Below are 16,210 nucleotides of genomic sequence, written 5' to 3'. Positions count from 1 at the left end.
CGTTTCCCTGGGGCAAAAAAGTGGCATTCTTGGTGTAGTACCTGCACTTTTAGAAGGGACGATTTTCCTGTCATCGTGTACAGTGGAAGCTCGGAATTCGAACGTCTCGGTAGTTGCACAAAAAATCCGGGTTTCGACTCAAAAATCTGCGTAAAAACTACCTCACTTTTTGACCCAATTCTCGGTTTCTGAACACCCGAAACCCATGTTGATCTGGTGGCTCACTCGAGCGAAGCTATGACAAATGCGCACAGGGTGGTGCCGAGACGAGCCGGTGCTCACTTCGAGTCAAGCAGTCACTCACAGTTTGCCAGTGCATGCTCATAGTGTGAGCCCGCACCTTCGCTATTGCTTCTCAAGAAAGTTTTTTTTTTTGTTATTTTTCCAGTATTTTCTTTGCCGTGGGCACAAAGAAAAACAGCGGTGCTCCGTGCATCGAAGGAAAAAGAAAGTTAAGTGAACCACAGTGGATATAAGTTTGGAAATGCGATGTGTGTTTGTTCCAGCTCTTGCTAGCATTGTATGGCTAAGTTGAGTATTTTGACTATCTGAAAGAATAAAAATGTAATAAATGGCAGCTAGTATTCCCAAAGGAGTGACTGGCATTAGAAAGCAAAAGCCACAGATAATCGAAGAAAAGGAGAAGCTACTTGAGGATTACACAGTCAAATCATGGAGGTAAATGAGCCACATTTAAGTTGATTTGAGTTCAATCATTTTTTAAAATACAAGCTATACGTTTTTACATTAATAGGAATTAAAAAGAGAATTTAAGATTTGGATGTTGGCAATGGATTGAACTCATTTACATTATTTCCTAGGAGAAAATGTATTACAGAAGTTGAACAACTTGGATTTTGAACACAGGAAAATGTTGACCAGCAATCTCAGTCAACAAATACTTTCATAAATCACCTTTGGAAAAAAAAAACCACCCCCCCAAAAAAGAGCACACGCCCTCTGACATCTCTGCAGATAGAAAGCAATTATACATTTACAGTATATATTCCACAGTCACAATGGATCTTTGAGGGAAACCATAAGTACAATAGGGCCTCCAATCAAAATTTGTTTTGACGCCTCTGATTTGGTCTTGAGCATACCAAAAGTTCCATGTTTTTGAAATATGGGAGGAAAATGCAATACCTGGAGAAAAAACACGCAAGCTGAGGGCCAACATGAAAACTCCATATAGGCCGGAGCTGTATGGATTCAAGATTCAAAATTCAAAACCCAAATGTATTAACTGTGAAGCAGACATGATAACCACTTGGGTACCATGCTGCCCACTTTACAGAATACAGCCAAACGGTGTGTTAGTAATTTCATAGATGAGTTTAGCCCAGTGGATCAGATAGTGGGGGTGCTGCACCACAGTGGGAGTGCCGACTTCATTCCCCACCAATTGAAGCGGGTCCTCTTGTTCCCTCCAAATGTGGCACAATGACAGTCTCAACTGACATCTTTGTGATCCATATAGGACTGGACCATTGGCATTGGTCTTGCCCATTGCCCCCCTACCCTCGGATCGCCCAGCTTGTTACAAACACTCCTGCCAAATTGACAAACACCCACGAAAATCCAAATTCGCTGACATTTGCTCCATGGAAGTTTTATTTTTGTAAGCCTGGTGGTGTGTGCCTGTGATGAGTGATGATTCTGTGTCTTATGGGTTGTTTTTCATTGGACATGGTTGTTTCTTGTAGCTCAAATGATAGGCACAATGTGGGGCCAAAGATGGCTGACATTTTTACAGATCATATTAATCATGCAGTATTCTCTAACTGGACAGGTGAACTCCACGTAGAATATGATGGAAGATGAATTTTTACTCTTTTCCTGTAATTTACGACGCGCTGTGGCGAACACTGACATGACGAGCTGAAAGGAAAAGAAGAAGATTTGGTTCTTGGTGTAAAAAATATGAGAAGCACTGTAATATGGTGTTCAGGTCAGCAGTCTGATTGTAGTCAGTTAAACAATACTTCAAAATGCACTGGAGAAAATAGTGCAGTCACTTAGGTATACTGTATATTATAGTATCTAACCAACAGAGAGCGCTATAATGCAATTTTAGGTACCATCACGTTGTACAGTCAGTTATGAGACACGATCCATTCATCCATTTTCTGAACCGCTTACAATTTTCATAATTTTGCACAATTGAGTTTAAATTAAATCTTGATGGAAGCATAGATTTATATCTTCAATACAATGGGTCTTACTTAACGTAATATCCCGAAAATAATTTATCGCGCTTTACAGACATTTTGTGCCAAATTCCCTGAGTCAGCTGCATTGTCCCAATTTTGCTCCCTTCGTGGCTTCTGTGCTTAATGCTTTCCTCTCATCGTGGATTAACATTCGGATTTACAGGGAGAGTTCAAGCACAGATGGATTGGGAGTCTCTCCTACTGAAACTCCCCACGTATATTTGAAAGAATCTTACTCAAAGAACAGCCATCTGCAGCAAAAGACAAATCAAAACAAGTGAACAAAAGCCTCTTGACTTTAATGTGACAGGTATTTGCATTAAACCCACGACCCTGATAGCATGCAGAAAATATTCTTTTTACATCAATGCAGATCATTTCACGGGAAACCTTGGTGATGCTAATGATATTAATTCTATTGTCTGTGCAGGGATCACACTCCTCAGCCTCCCTGGTAAGATCTATTCACGGGTGTTGGAGAGGAGGGTCCGTCAGGTAGTAGAATTTCAGATCGAGGAGAAGCAATGTGGTTTTTGTCCTGGCCGTCGAATAGTGGACGAGCTCTACACCCTCGGCAGGATCCTCGAGGGTGCATGGGAGTTCGCCCAACCAGTCTACATGTGTTTTGTGGACTTGGAAAAGGCGTTCAACTGTGTCCCTCGGGGAGTCATGTGGGGGGTTCTTCGGGAGTATGGGGTACCGAGCCCCCTGAAACGGGCTGTTCGGTCCCTGTACGACCGCTGTTAGAGTTTGGTCTGGATTGCCGGCAATAAGTCGGACTCGTTTCCGGTGAGAGTTGGACTCCGCCAAGGCTGGCCGTTGTCACCGATTTTGTTCACAACTTTTATTGACAGAATTTATAGGTGCAGCCGAGGCATAGAGAGTGTCCAGTTTGGTGGCCTCAGCATTGCATCCATGCTCTTTGCAGATGATGTGGTTCTGTTGCCTTCATCAACCCGTGATCTCCAACGCTCACTGGAGCGGTTCGCAGCCAAGTGTGGAGCGGCTGCGATGAAAATCAGCACCTCCAAATCAGAGACCATAGTCCTCAGTCGGAAAATTGTGGCGTGCCCTCTCCAGGTCCCAAGTGGAGGAGTTCAAGTATCTTGGGGTCCTGTTCATGAGTGAGGGAAGAATGGAGCGGGAGGTTGACAGACAGATCGGTGAAGCATCTGCAATGATTTGGACTTTGTATCGGTCTGTTGTGGTGAAGAGGGAGCTAAGTCGAAAGGAAAAGCACTCAATTTACCAGTTGATCTACGTTCCTACCCTCACCTATGGGGACGGGCTGTGGGTCGTGACCGAAAGAACAAGATCCCGGATACAAGCGGCAGAAATGAGTTTCCTCCGCAGGGTCTCCGGGTTCTCTCTTAGCGATAGGGTGAGAAGCTCGGTCATCAGGGAGGGGCTCAGTGTTGAGCTGGTGCTCCTCCACATTGAGATGAGCCAGATGAGGTGGCTGGGGCATTTAATTCAGATGCCTCCCGGACGTCTCCCTGGTGAGGTGTTCCGGGCATGTCCCACCGGAAAGAGACCTCTGGGATGACCCAGGACACGCTGGAGAGACAATGTCTCTCGGTTGGTCTAGAACACTTCGGGATCCCTCCAGAAGAGCTGGAAGAAGTGGCCAGGGAAAGGGAAGTCTGGGTATCCCTGCTGAAGCTACTCCCCTGCAACCCGACCCGGAGAAGCGGTAGAAAATGGATGGATGTCTGTGGAGGTCTTCATTAATGTGATTAAAACCATATATTTGTTTCCCCTTTTCAAGTGCAAAGGACTGAGAAGAGATATGTTTTAGAATGAAAAAGTGAATCCTCTGAGCACTGAGATTGAGTTTGTTCTGCTTTAACTTTTAGCTGATTAGCACCAATCCACTTTCCTGCCAGTTACCCGACCGCGCCCCTTTCTGTCTCACCAGCCTATCATGAGGTGTGGAGTGCCACACCTGATTATCAATCAGCAAGTACCTATTCATGATATAATTCGTCGTTGGAATGGGTTTATTTTGTTTGCAAATATATTGTTAATAAGCCTCCTGCTCATTGGATGTCATTATTGGTCCCTCCTGTCCTGCACCCCGTCTTGTGATATCTTCGGGTTTGTCAAAGCATCGTTGACAAGGCAGTGAAGAGTACATATAACAGTAAAGTATGTGTTGGGAAACGTTGTAATAATGCAATTGCCCAAAAGGGGTCAATGTAAGCTCATTTTAAATCCTGTAAGCGACTGAAAGTGATGCACGGCGTTCTCGGTTAAAGACGGTCTCCGAATATCACACAGTAGGGGCTTTTTGGAGCGCAAGAAGGCAGGCTCAATTCCCACGGTGTTTACGGGTTTTATAAGAACATTGATGGATGATTTATTTTACAGACTAGGAATGTTTTGTAAAGAAATACTTATTATAGTTATGAATTATCAGAGATGTAGAGATCACAGGTGACTGTGGATGCCTCAGGTGAAACACCAAATAAAAACATGCATAATTGTCTAAATGATATTGCCACATGGGCTCAAGAACCCTTTGGAATAACACAGTTTGTTGTCACAGCTACAAGGGAAAAAAAAGTTGAAACTATTATGCAACACAAAAATCATATACCAAGAGTTAGAAAAACCACAGGCTTCTCTGGGGCAGAACTCATCTGAAATGGAGTGAAGCAAAGTAGAGAAGTGTCCTGTGGTCTGATTAGTCCACATTTCAAGTTCATCCATCCATTTTCCATACCAGTTGTCCTCACTAGGGTTGCGGGCGTGCTCAGATGATTTTGGGGGAGAAGCAGATTAACCCGCTAAATGGGTTGCCAGCATTTCGCAGGGCACAGAAATAATCAACCATCTGCACTCACATTCACATCTCCTGGCTAGGGAGGATGGACCTGGGGAAAACCCACACAGGCACAAGAAGCACACGCAAACTATATGCTGCCATCCAAGCAATTTTTTTTTTTCAGGGAAGCCCCTGCTTATTTTAGCAAGACTATACCAAGCCAGAATCTGCATTTGTTAGAGGAGCATGCTTTTTGTATTAAAAAAATATTAGATTGGCCTTAAAATCCACAATTGTCTCCCCTCGAAAATGTGTGATGCATTATGAAGCCTGAAAATACAACGGCAGAGACCCCAGACTGTTGAGCAACTGAAGTTTATACATCAAGCAAGAATTAGAAATAGTTTCATATCAAAGATTCAACAAGTAGAGCTCTCAGTTGCCAATTGCTTATTGACCGTTGTTAAAAGGAAAGATGATGTAACAGTGGTAAACCTGACCCAGTCTCAGCATTTTTGGAACATGTTGCTGTCATCAAATTCAAAATGAGTGAATATTTGAAAAACAAAAAAAGCAAGTTTATTAATTTGAATATTAAATATATTTTCTTTACACCGTATTCAATTGAATATAGGTCAAAAGGATTTGGAAATCATGGTATCTTGTTTATTTACGTTTTACACAGGGTCCCGATTTTATTGGAATTGGGAACAGCGAATGCACATCTGATTCTCTTTATTCTGAACTGTGAAACTTTACAAAGACATAAAAAACTACACAAAACATATGACAGCAAAATGGTCTAGCCAAAATGAAGACAGGAACTTAGCTACCAACTGAGTTTTCAACTACATTGAGGGCAGTTTCTTCCACATCATAGAATATGGCCTCGTGAGGCCTCATGACTTTGCATGGCTAAATGTGGACAAAATGAATGCATTTGCTGCTGGAGCATATTTGATTTTAATTTAGAAAGAAGGAACTGGACAAAGCTGTGAAGCAGAACACTTCAGTGTTTGCCAGAATGGAGATTTCAGAGGCAGTACTGGGACTGAGAAAGGAACAGTGGCTGTAAGAGTTGATGAGGAAAGAATGTTTGGGAAAGGATGAGAGAGATTTGCCTTCGTGAATTTGGAATTAAAAGACAGGCCTATCTGAGGATGTGTGTGACTGAATGCCAAGGAGAGAATGGCTGCATGTGTTGAGATAAGCATGGTTTGTTGTTGTTGTTGTTCTGTGTGTGTGTGTTTTAATGGACATACTGCATGTCTATGTGCATGTGGTAATAATGGTCTTTTTGTAGCATGCCAAATGTTTGTGGCTAGCTGAAGTTTGCTGAGATACACTAATAATCACATTTTACTCCAGCTTTACAGAAGTTTAATGGCAAATCTACAAAGTTTAGAGATTCAAATAATTATCATTATTTTTCAAAATGTACATAGTGCGTCATATAGTGGCTAGCAGTAAGTTTTACTTAACTGCAGAGAGTACAATGATTCTATTTGATGTAAGGAGTTGTATGGGGGACTCTGCTTGTGCTTTTCTGCTTTTGTGGATTTGAATAATAATAATAATTTAAAACTAATTGTCTTTCCACAAACAAATTGCAGAAATGGAATTCAATTACTGACGCTGACATGCAGGGTGTAGAGCTCCGTCAGTCTATCATTCATTTTTGTCAATTGTCATCTCACTAGCAATTTGCTGGGGTAAGGTGTGCATTTGGGGAAATGATCTGACAAATGCCCAGGAAGTAATCTGGAATTTCTCAATGCTGATCCCACTCCCAGCAGACCAATGACAATAACACTGTCAATAGCAACCAACAGATGAATAGTCAACCAGCTTGTAATTTTCCAAAACAAATCAACTCAGTGTAGCCCCAGTCTGCAATCAGCATCAAAATTCAATTTTTGTTGACACAAAATCAACCTGCTGAGTGTCCTCTCTGTGCCTCAGTGTCTGAAAGCCCTTATTTTTGATTGTGAGGAGGTTTCCGGACTTTTTTCGTTTCCCAGCTGGCACTCGGTTTTGTCTTTTGTATCACTGACTCCCACTGTGACCTGAAAATGTCGCCGGCATCATCACAATGCTGATTCTGACTCTCAGTCACGTTGTCAGGCAGTCTCATAATTGTGTATTTTCATTGAAATTACACTGGCGTCTCTTCCCAAATCCCCTTCTTTTTTCCCCTGCTGGTGCTTTTCATTCGCCACCGTGGATCAAACAGAGCTTCTGCCAGCAATTTGCTTCCCTAACCCTCTGAAAAGAAAGCCCATCATGACACAAAAGACAAACATTCACATTTGCAGTTGTTGAAAAGTGGCTCATGATTGGTGCTGAAGGTTGATGACTGTGGAGGGTAAACTTGTACGGGTGAATGTTTACATGTGTCTCCTCTTGTTGGTGAGAGTAATGCGGTCTACACGTATATGTCACGAACCAATGGTGCACGGGCGGACCCAAATCCAGGACGCCAAGACGAAGACATGATGTTCAGTAGGTTTTATTAGAAACGAAAGTTGTGCATGTCAACACAGTCCAAGATGGCAGTATCCAAAACTCAAGTAACAATGTCCAATAACTATGAGTGAACTAAAGAGCATAACCAAAAGCATGACTAGGCTATAATGGCGCAGTGGTGAAGTCACCATGTATGCAGGAAATCATACTCAATGAGGTGGCAAGTACCAGAGACAAACTCCAACTTAAATACATTGTCTGATCACAGTGCCTCATGTGACACAGCTGTGACCGGCGACAAGTGTCAGAGATGAAACCGCTCGGAGCGGTGGCCAGGCCACGCCCTCTTGGCCGTGGTTCAGCCTTGTTCATGACATCATAAAGGCTTTTGACATCTTAATCACTTGATAAAATATGGTCGACCCCACCCATGACAATTGTGTCCGTACTGCTATGACCGCATTTAGTAGAGATGACCAAAACAGCAAACTACTCACATATAGTAAAAATGTGTTCAATGACAATGGCTTAATAATAGTGCTTAATGCTTGATTATTTAACTATTGCACTTCTACTGTACTTAACTTCAGGTAAGGATTAAAAATTTGGATATTAGTATGTTCATGCAAGCCTTGTTGATTATTTCACAAGGTTTTTTTTTCCCCCTGAAGGTGGAAGGAACGAGAGGAAGTCTTTCTCTACTTTCCTCCTGCTGTGCTTTCTCCCTCTGCAGTATCAAGGCCTGTTTGACATTAACAGCCTTGCAGCATCTTAGAAGGGAATACCCATTTATTAGTTGTATGAATGCAAACTTGGGTTCATTAATGCTGCTGATGAACATCTGTCCTAAAATAATACACCCACACTGTTACCTATGCTCAGTCCACTTGTATGGGGCTTTGTGACACCAATTTCTTCATCCAACTGGTAAAAATAGTTGTACAAGTGGATATACAATAACTCCTCATCATTTATACAATGGAATGGCATGTAATGAACAGTAATAACATTGTCAAATACTCAAATACTATTTTGACTTTAGTGAGCCGTATTCAAAACAAGTGCGACCGTATGTCTTGTAACTTGCCACTAGGTGGCACCATGAGAGCAATCTTCATCACTTGGGAGTAGAGGTACAAAAGGAGGAATATGATGAAATGATACTCTTTCATTCTTTCATTCATACATTCATTTTCTGAACCGCTTATCCTCACTAGTGCCGTGGGCGTGCTGGTTTTAGGCAGGTTAACAGTGACCTAAAAGGCTCATGTGGAATGGAGACAACGAGGGATTCTTTTATTCCCCAGTTAAATTGGAATGTAGAAAATGGGGAATTTCAGCAGGTTGAATGTTTCTCTGTGCGAACAAGCAAACCTTGGGGGTCTTCTTTAACAGTGGCAAATATATGCACTTGAGGTGATGAGTCAAGTGTGTGTGTTTAATGTTTGCCTTTGTGAATGAGACAGGCCAGGTTCCGTTTACCGTGCGTGACTGTGAACAGTTTGTCAGCAGCCTGCTGAGGGTACACATGAATCAAGAACACATGTGGAAATGTTTCAAACCATCCTACACCACCTTTACTCACTTTCATGTTTTTATCCTTTAAGTGGACATTTACGAATTAATAACTTTTTCTCGCTCCATTCAGCAATTCACTACGTCCGCTCACACCTCACCTTTTCGTCAGTCGCACTGTGCTGACTCTTCTCAGAGCAAATCTCTCATTCATTATTGATACTTGTTTCTTTTCCGTCTCAGAATAAAGAAGATGAACAGATCTTTTGAATATTTCATAGCACCTATGAAAAATATATCATAAGTCATTTTCAACAACGGGTAAAAATTTTGTCAGTGGAAGGGACAGAAGAGGGGTTGTTGGGCTTGATAGGAAGAAGAAGAGGTGTGCACAACATCCAGAAGATTGGGAACTATGGGAGTGCTCAAGCAATTCTGCATACGCACTCTGGACACGTAAAAATACGGCACGACTGCGTGGGAAAGCCAAAGGTGTTATTAAAACCCAAATGTAAGTGTCATTTTCTAGTCTATTGCCTCAAAGAACTCTCCATATTCTCTTAGACTCTACCCCTGACCACTTTACCTAAAGCAAAACCCGTGCTCCCCAGCTCTTTAAACAAGTGGCCAACCGGACACCATTATTGAGTAATACTAACAACATTTTCAAAGATATAGTCAAGTTTGGGCCACACATCCTGTCACAGAGAAACATTTGATGACAGAAGAAATGGAACCTCAAGCATGTGCGATCTGTAAGTGCAATAATGAAGTGAAAGTACAGGCAAGGCTTGAGAATGATGAAAATGACAAAAGCCAAGCTATTAATATTGACTACCATATGTATTATTATTTTTTTAATCGCAATCCTTGTCAGATACAGAATTAAGCCACGTGAATCAAGGAGGTTACATACAATAGAAGACAGTAAGCTCTCAGGATATGACAGACTGTTTTTGAATCCATCTTATCTATCCTGAGCATCAGTGTGGTTCCAAAAAGCTTCAGCTCTCAACACCTCCATATTTGAGGCATTCATATTGTATATCCGAGCTCCAAGGGAAGGCAGAAACAGAAATGGATCAATAACTGGAGGAGGTCACATATTCATGCCAAGGGCCTCCGGCATACCATTTATGCACTCAGTTGTTTATGTCTGCAAATAGGGAACGGTTTGTCACAGCTCATGAGTACTACCACACCATATTTATGCAATGCAGTTGTCACGAGCTGTGCGGGTGCCCGCGTGGGTGCGCTGATTGGGAGGTGCACACCTGCGCCTCATGCAGCCTGATTATGCCGTGTATTTATATGACCCCGATGACGATTGGCCGGCGCCAGTTCGTTGAGCTTCATGTCCCGTTCGTGTGCTCCGGTATTCCTGATCGAACCTGTGTGTACCGACCTTCGCCCGTTCTCCGACCACCCTTGTAAGCCTGACTCCTTTGATACTTCTGCCTGCTTTGATTGTTCCCCTGTGTACCGACTCCTGCCTGCCCGCTCACCTGCTCTCTTCGCCCGACGTCCCAACTACCGCTGCTGCACCTGACTCCCTGCTCGATCCCAGACCTCGGCATATAATAAATGTTTCTCCTTGAACTACCTGGCATCGTTGGAGTCCTGCATTTGGGTCCTACTCTCGTTCCGATGGGACGTGACAGCAGTATACAGTACCCTGTTGAATATCATGCGGAATGCAAAACATAAATGCACACAGTTTGGAATCAATGTATGGTCCAAATCAATGACTCCGTGACGCACCCGAGAGAGCCTTATAGAAGCTGTATTGGTATAGGAAACATACTGGGAGGAATAATACATAAAAAAGAACAATATACAGTATACTGAAACATAAAGAAAGAGATTGTAACAAACAGTTGGTTTGAAACCATTTCTATATAACTCCTTTTTTCCCTCATTCTCTTTAGAATATATCCCGTTTTTGATCACATTACTTGCACTGTATGTGGTTTTGTCTTTTTTGTTGTTGTCATTTTTATTATTTTATCCCATTTTAAATGTTTTATCTCTTTGTTTTCAAATGCCTTTGATCATGTAAAGCACATTGAGTTACCGAGTGTATGAAATGCGCTATATAAGCAAATTTGCTTTGCTTTGCTTTATAAGGACCCAAATAAAAGGTTGTGGTAGAGGGTGAGTTGTGTTCATTGTCATAGTTTTTTTTTCTATATGTTGATGATTTAGATCAGCAGTGGTATGACTGACAGAGAGAGTGAGAAAGAGAGAGAGAGAGAGAGAAAGAGAGAGCGAGAGAGAGAGATCTGGAGGACAGGAAGGGACCCACTGCTCTAGTTACACAGCCCAGCGATGGATGTTTGTGTCACACAGACCTTGAGTGGTTATGATATGCAGGAGGATGCATGAAGGACCTGGCCTCATCTCGTATATGGCCAACCCTTTGTGAACCCCAGTTAGCCCGAGGTGGTGTTCTTGGAGCCGTCCGGCACCATTTGAAGGACATCATGAATGAGGTTTACACCGACGACTGGAGTCCCCACTACTATTTTTGCCTTTAGTGTGTCCATGTTATTTTACTTTCTCGCTAGTTGCATTACTGTTGAAAGCAGAAGACAGTGATAATGATGGATGATATGGATATTGTTTTGTCAGGTCGAGCACCTTGTAGATGCAAATTGTTGGACCCCCCCCCCCCATAAGATAACATCGTCAGAAAGGCAATAATCCATCCATCCATTTTCTGAGCTGCTAATCCTCACGAGGATCATATTGTCAATTAAACTAATCACAGCACTTCCTGAGTATCCCAATAAATTGTGATTATGATGTTAATACACCATTGTACTTACTGACTGTTAAATTACAAGATGTTAATGATCAGGCTTTATAAAGTGCACAGACCCTGTTGGACTAGATGAGTTCTAATATCAACTCAATCATCTTCATAGCCCATGGAAAGAGTTCAGTGTGCTGTGCTGTACTGTACATACCCACTTTGCAGTCTTCAATGTTTTTAATTAAGGTGGCCTTTTGACTTGATAACAGCATTCAAGTTCTTCATGATTGCTAAAACAATAAAGCTCATTGTTCAAACCAAATCCTTAGTGGCCTAAACTCAATTTTCAAATCAACACTCATTTGGCCCAACCCTAAACACTGAAGTTGCATAAGAACTACCCCCCCCCCACAAAAACGTGTTACATATTCCCAGTTGCTAAACACATTTTGCACTGTGATACAGTTGCGTTGCAAAACTGTAAGCACTGGCAACAAAGTGTGAATGTGAATCAGTCATAATAGATGAAATTCAGCCAACGACTGCTCTAAAATAGTTGGGACAGGCCCCAGCAGGACCCTTGTGAGGATAAGCGACTCAGAAAATGGATGGACAATGTGACCAAATAGTCCAAACCAATTCAATTCTATGTGGGGTGCATTCAGAGAATATAACAGTCCACTGCTTCTTGCTGTGAAATATTTGATACACATAATACTACACTGAAAGTACTCTCGAGCTTTTTATAATACTATTTTTACTGGCTGTATAATTGTCAGTCTTACTCTGATACTGTTTTTCAAAATTTACAATAAACATTTTCTCTTAACAACTTGCCCTGGATGCTGTGCCGTGTATTATTCTGCGTAATGTCTAACGAATGCTCTATTTTTACTTGCTGTGTGTATCGAGCTAAACATGTTGCCTTGTTTTGAACAAATTATAACTAGTTTATAGTTTGACTTGAGACAGGAAAGTTCAGGGTTTTGTCAATGCGGTTACAAGTTTTGAGAAAGAGGAGTTCTGAGAAAAAGGGGGGCGGTTTTAAGAAAAGTGTTTAGACAATTGTGAAAAACTAATCAACATTCACACGACTATTTTTTCAAATGTGAAATGTATCAACTTGAAATTAAAATCTTAATATGGCCCAGGATCAACTAGTGTCAGAGCTGTGGATTAAAAAAAAAAGCATCACGCTTTACAGTTTATGTTTTAAGCAAGCAGGTGTTGGGAATGTGGGTTTCATGTACAATATGCAGAATGTATAGCCCACGGCGATAGACAGAAATAGAAGCAACAGCCTGTCAATGAAGTGTCAAGAGAACAAGGAGCACATAGTTCAAATGAGGAGGAGGAGGAGGAGGAGGAGGAACGGCGCAGGAGCGTCTAATGAGAGGAGGATCGAACCTGTAAAATTCCTGCATAACAGCAGGAAGCAAATGAGAGACAATTCATAATCATATCTGACAAAGGTGAACGTCGTCTGTCTTCATTTAAATGCGATTTGGCTCCTGCGCCAATGGTGAGAAGTTTTAATAGGGAATTGATTTTTTTTAAAGCGTGACCTCCTGACCTTGAGGCATCGCAGAAGATGGTCCTCATCTCTGAGAATCGATGCAGCAGACCTTTTGAACGCCCCCCTCCCCGCTACTCCCCCAAAAGCTGATTTCACAGGCCCCAATGTGTCATTAATGTGTCATTGACTACGTCTTCGCTGGAGGCGACAGGATGTTCCTCACCCGACCCCTCGTTGGATGAGAGGGTAGGGAGAGCCCCCAACCCCCACACCCCAATTCTGTGAAATGGGACAGAAAACCAGGAGAATTACAGTACATTAAACCAATCAAATTTGATTTATTTCGCATTTTTCATGTGTTAAAAAGGCATGCCAAAGTGTTTCAAAGAGATGAAAAAAAGAATTGAAATAGTAGGAAATATAGACAAACCCACCCCTCCTATCTTCCAAATGCAAATGTACCCATACAAATAAACATTTATCAACTCATAAAATGGTCATGCCTCGCAGTGTCTATCAATCCTGACCTCCTGTGAAACTTCATCTCACTGCCTTCCTCTACTAGTGAATGGCAAAGGAGGTAAAAGAGGAGTGGGGCTTCATCCAGGGATACATAATTCAGTGTTTCTCTCACAACAGCCTGAGCTTGGAAGGACTCAGCTCCCCCAGCCATGAGGCTGGCAAAGTCTGTTCATATGAAAGCGGCCCACAAGCCACTGTGTTGTTCCTTCAGGCTTTCTGGCTCCGCAGACTCCTAGTCAGACTAGCATGATTTATTCTGCCTCTTCATCCATGACGTGTGGCCGGGACCCCAAGGGACGACTTCGAAAACATTTTTTGTCCTTGTCAGGATTCGGTTGCAAAAAATTTTGGCATAAGTAAAGTGCCAGCATCACCGTGGGCCGTTGAAGTGACACCGCGGTAGGTCACCGCTCAGCCACTGTACGGCGGCGCTGCCTCGGCCTCAATAAACGACACAGGAGAGAACTGCAGAGGGCACAGATTGGGCACCTACATTTGGAGGCACAGCTTGCAGTTCAGGCCAACCGCACTGAACAACTTGCAGCGCAGCGTGGATGAACCTGCAAATAGTTTTCCAGATTTGGTGAGCGTCTACAAGTAGTTTCCAAATGTTGCATCGAAAGTGGATGACATCATCACAATAACAGATGTTTACGGCCAATCGACACGGTAGGTTATATCAGATTGACTTTCTCAACAAAATTTAGTGAAGCTTAAAAAAAAAAAGAAACCTAATCTACTACCTAGACATACCATTACATGTACAGTAATTGTTCAAAAATACATAATTGTGTTTTAATTTTATATGTTGGGAAAACATGAAGCACTTTGGAGAAACTGGCACCAAAATAGATGCAAAAACATTGGTGTTCATGTGCTCCATAAATGTAGTTATCATTGCCATGACCCTCTCTGAATGAATCTTGGAAAAGTTTTGGAAAGGATGTGTGATCACCAGCTTGAAAATTGGTGGCAAGATTGTTCATTGCCCTGGCAATATTTGCTTCAGTCTCACCATTTCCTCTCTCTGTACTCGCCACAAACTGAGAAATGTAGCAACAACGACCAGGGCAATCACATCATCTTGGTCGCGGTTCAGTAAAATAATACAGAACCTTTTTATCATCATATAAACTATTTTCATAGAATGATTTGAGGTGTTTTTCATGTGTATAGGGAAGAAGGCAAAGTGCTCATCACATCTGTGCTGCTGTTTGTTGTATAATGTCGACAAAGGCCGGTCCCAAAAAATGCATTTTGAAATTCATTGCCAATATGTGCAACAGGATAAGCGGATCAAGTGCAGAAAATGAATTGCCAAGCTTTGTTTTATGTCTGGACAAGCCTGTGACTTTTCATTCTGTGGTTGTGGCTGTTGTGTGAGCTTTAAATTTTTCTGACAATGTCAGCAAATGTCACTTTGTGGTCTAGCTGGAACCTCAAATTCTCTCTTCCCCCTGACCACTTGGCCCTTACTTACACTTAGCCTCCCCCATCACTAACAGTGTGCAGCTCCAGGTCAAACATCGGGCTGTGATGCCTCATGTAATGAGGCAGTATGGCGGCTTGTTAAATAGCTTGGCGGGAAATGGTGGTGAGCAGAAGGGTGGCGGAGGTGAAAATACAGGCCTGCTGCTGAATGTTTTTATGACCATAATGTGTCAGCTTCTGATGAGGAGGAGATAGATGCCCAGTTGACATTTGTGATTAAAATTGATACCTAATTGCGTGGAAAGCTTCCACCTTGGATGAGCAGATGGATTTGATCTCATACTAAGCAATTCATACGAACCACTTCTTCCCAGTTGCTGGAGTTTTTCTTCCTCTTATATACAGTGAAGAAAATAAGTATTTGAACACCCTGCTATATTGCAAGTTCTCCAACTTAGAAATCATGGAGCGGTCTGACATTTTCATCAGAAGTGCATGTCCACTGTGAGAGAGATAATCTAAAAAGAAAAATTCCTCGTGGGGTCTTAATGATCCTTAGAAAGGTGAGGAACCAGCCCAGGACTATACGACAGGACTTGGTCAAAGACCTGAAAAGAGCTGAGACCACCGTTTCCAAGGTGAGTGTTGGTAATACACTAAGACGTCATGGCTTGAAATCATGCATGGTACGAAAGGTTCCCCTGCTTAAACCAGCACATGTCAAGGCCTTTCTTAAGTTTGCCAATGACCATTTGGTTGATACAAAGGAGTCATGCGAGAAAGTTTTGTGGTCAGATGAGACCTAAATGGAACTTTTTGGTCATAATTCCTTTAACCGTATTTAGAGGAAGACGAATGATGAGTTCCATCCCAAGAACACCAACCCTACTGTGAAGCATAGGGGTGGTAGCATCATGCTTTGGGGGTGTTTTTTGCACATGGGGCAGGATGACTGCACTGTATTAAGGAGAGGATGACCGCAGCCATGTATTGTGAGATTTTGGTGAACAACCTCTTTCACACAG

Source organism: Syngnathoides biaculeatus, chromosome 6, assembly GCF_019802595.1.
Source record: "Syngnathoides biaculeatus isolate LvHL_M chromosome 6, ASM1980259v1, whole genome shotgun sequence".
NCBI lineage: Eukaryota > Metazoa > Chordata > Actinopteri > Syngnathiformes > Syngnathidae > Syngnathoides > Syngnathoides biaculeatus.
This window is presented reverse-complemented; position numbering follows the sequence as displayed.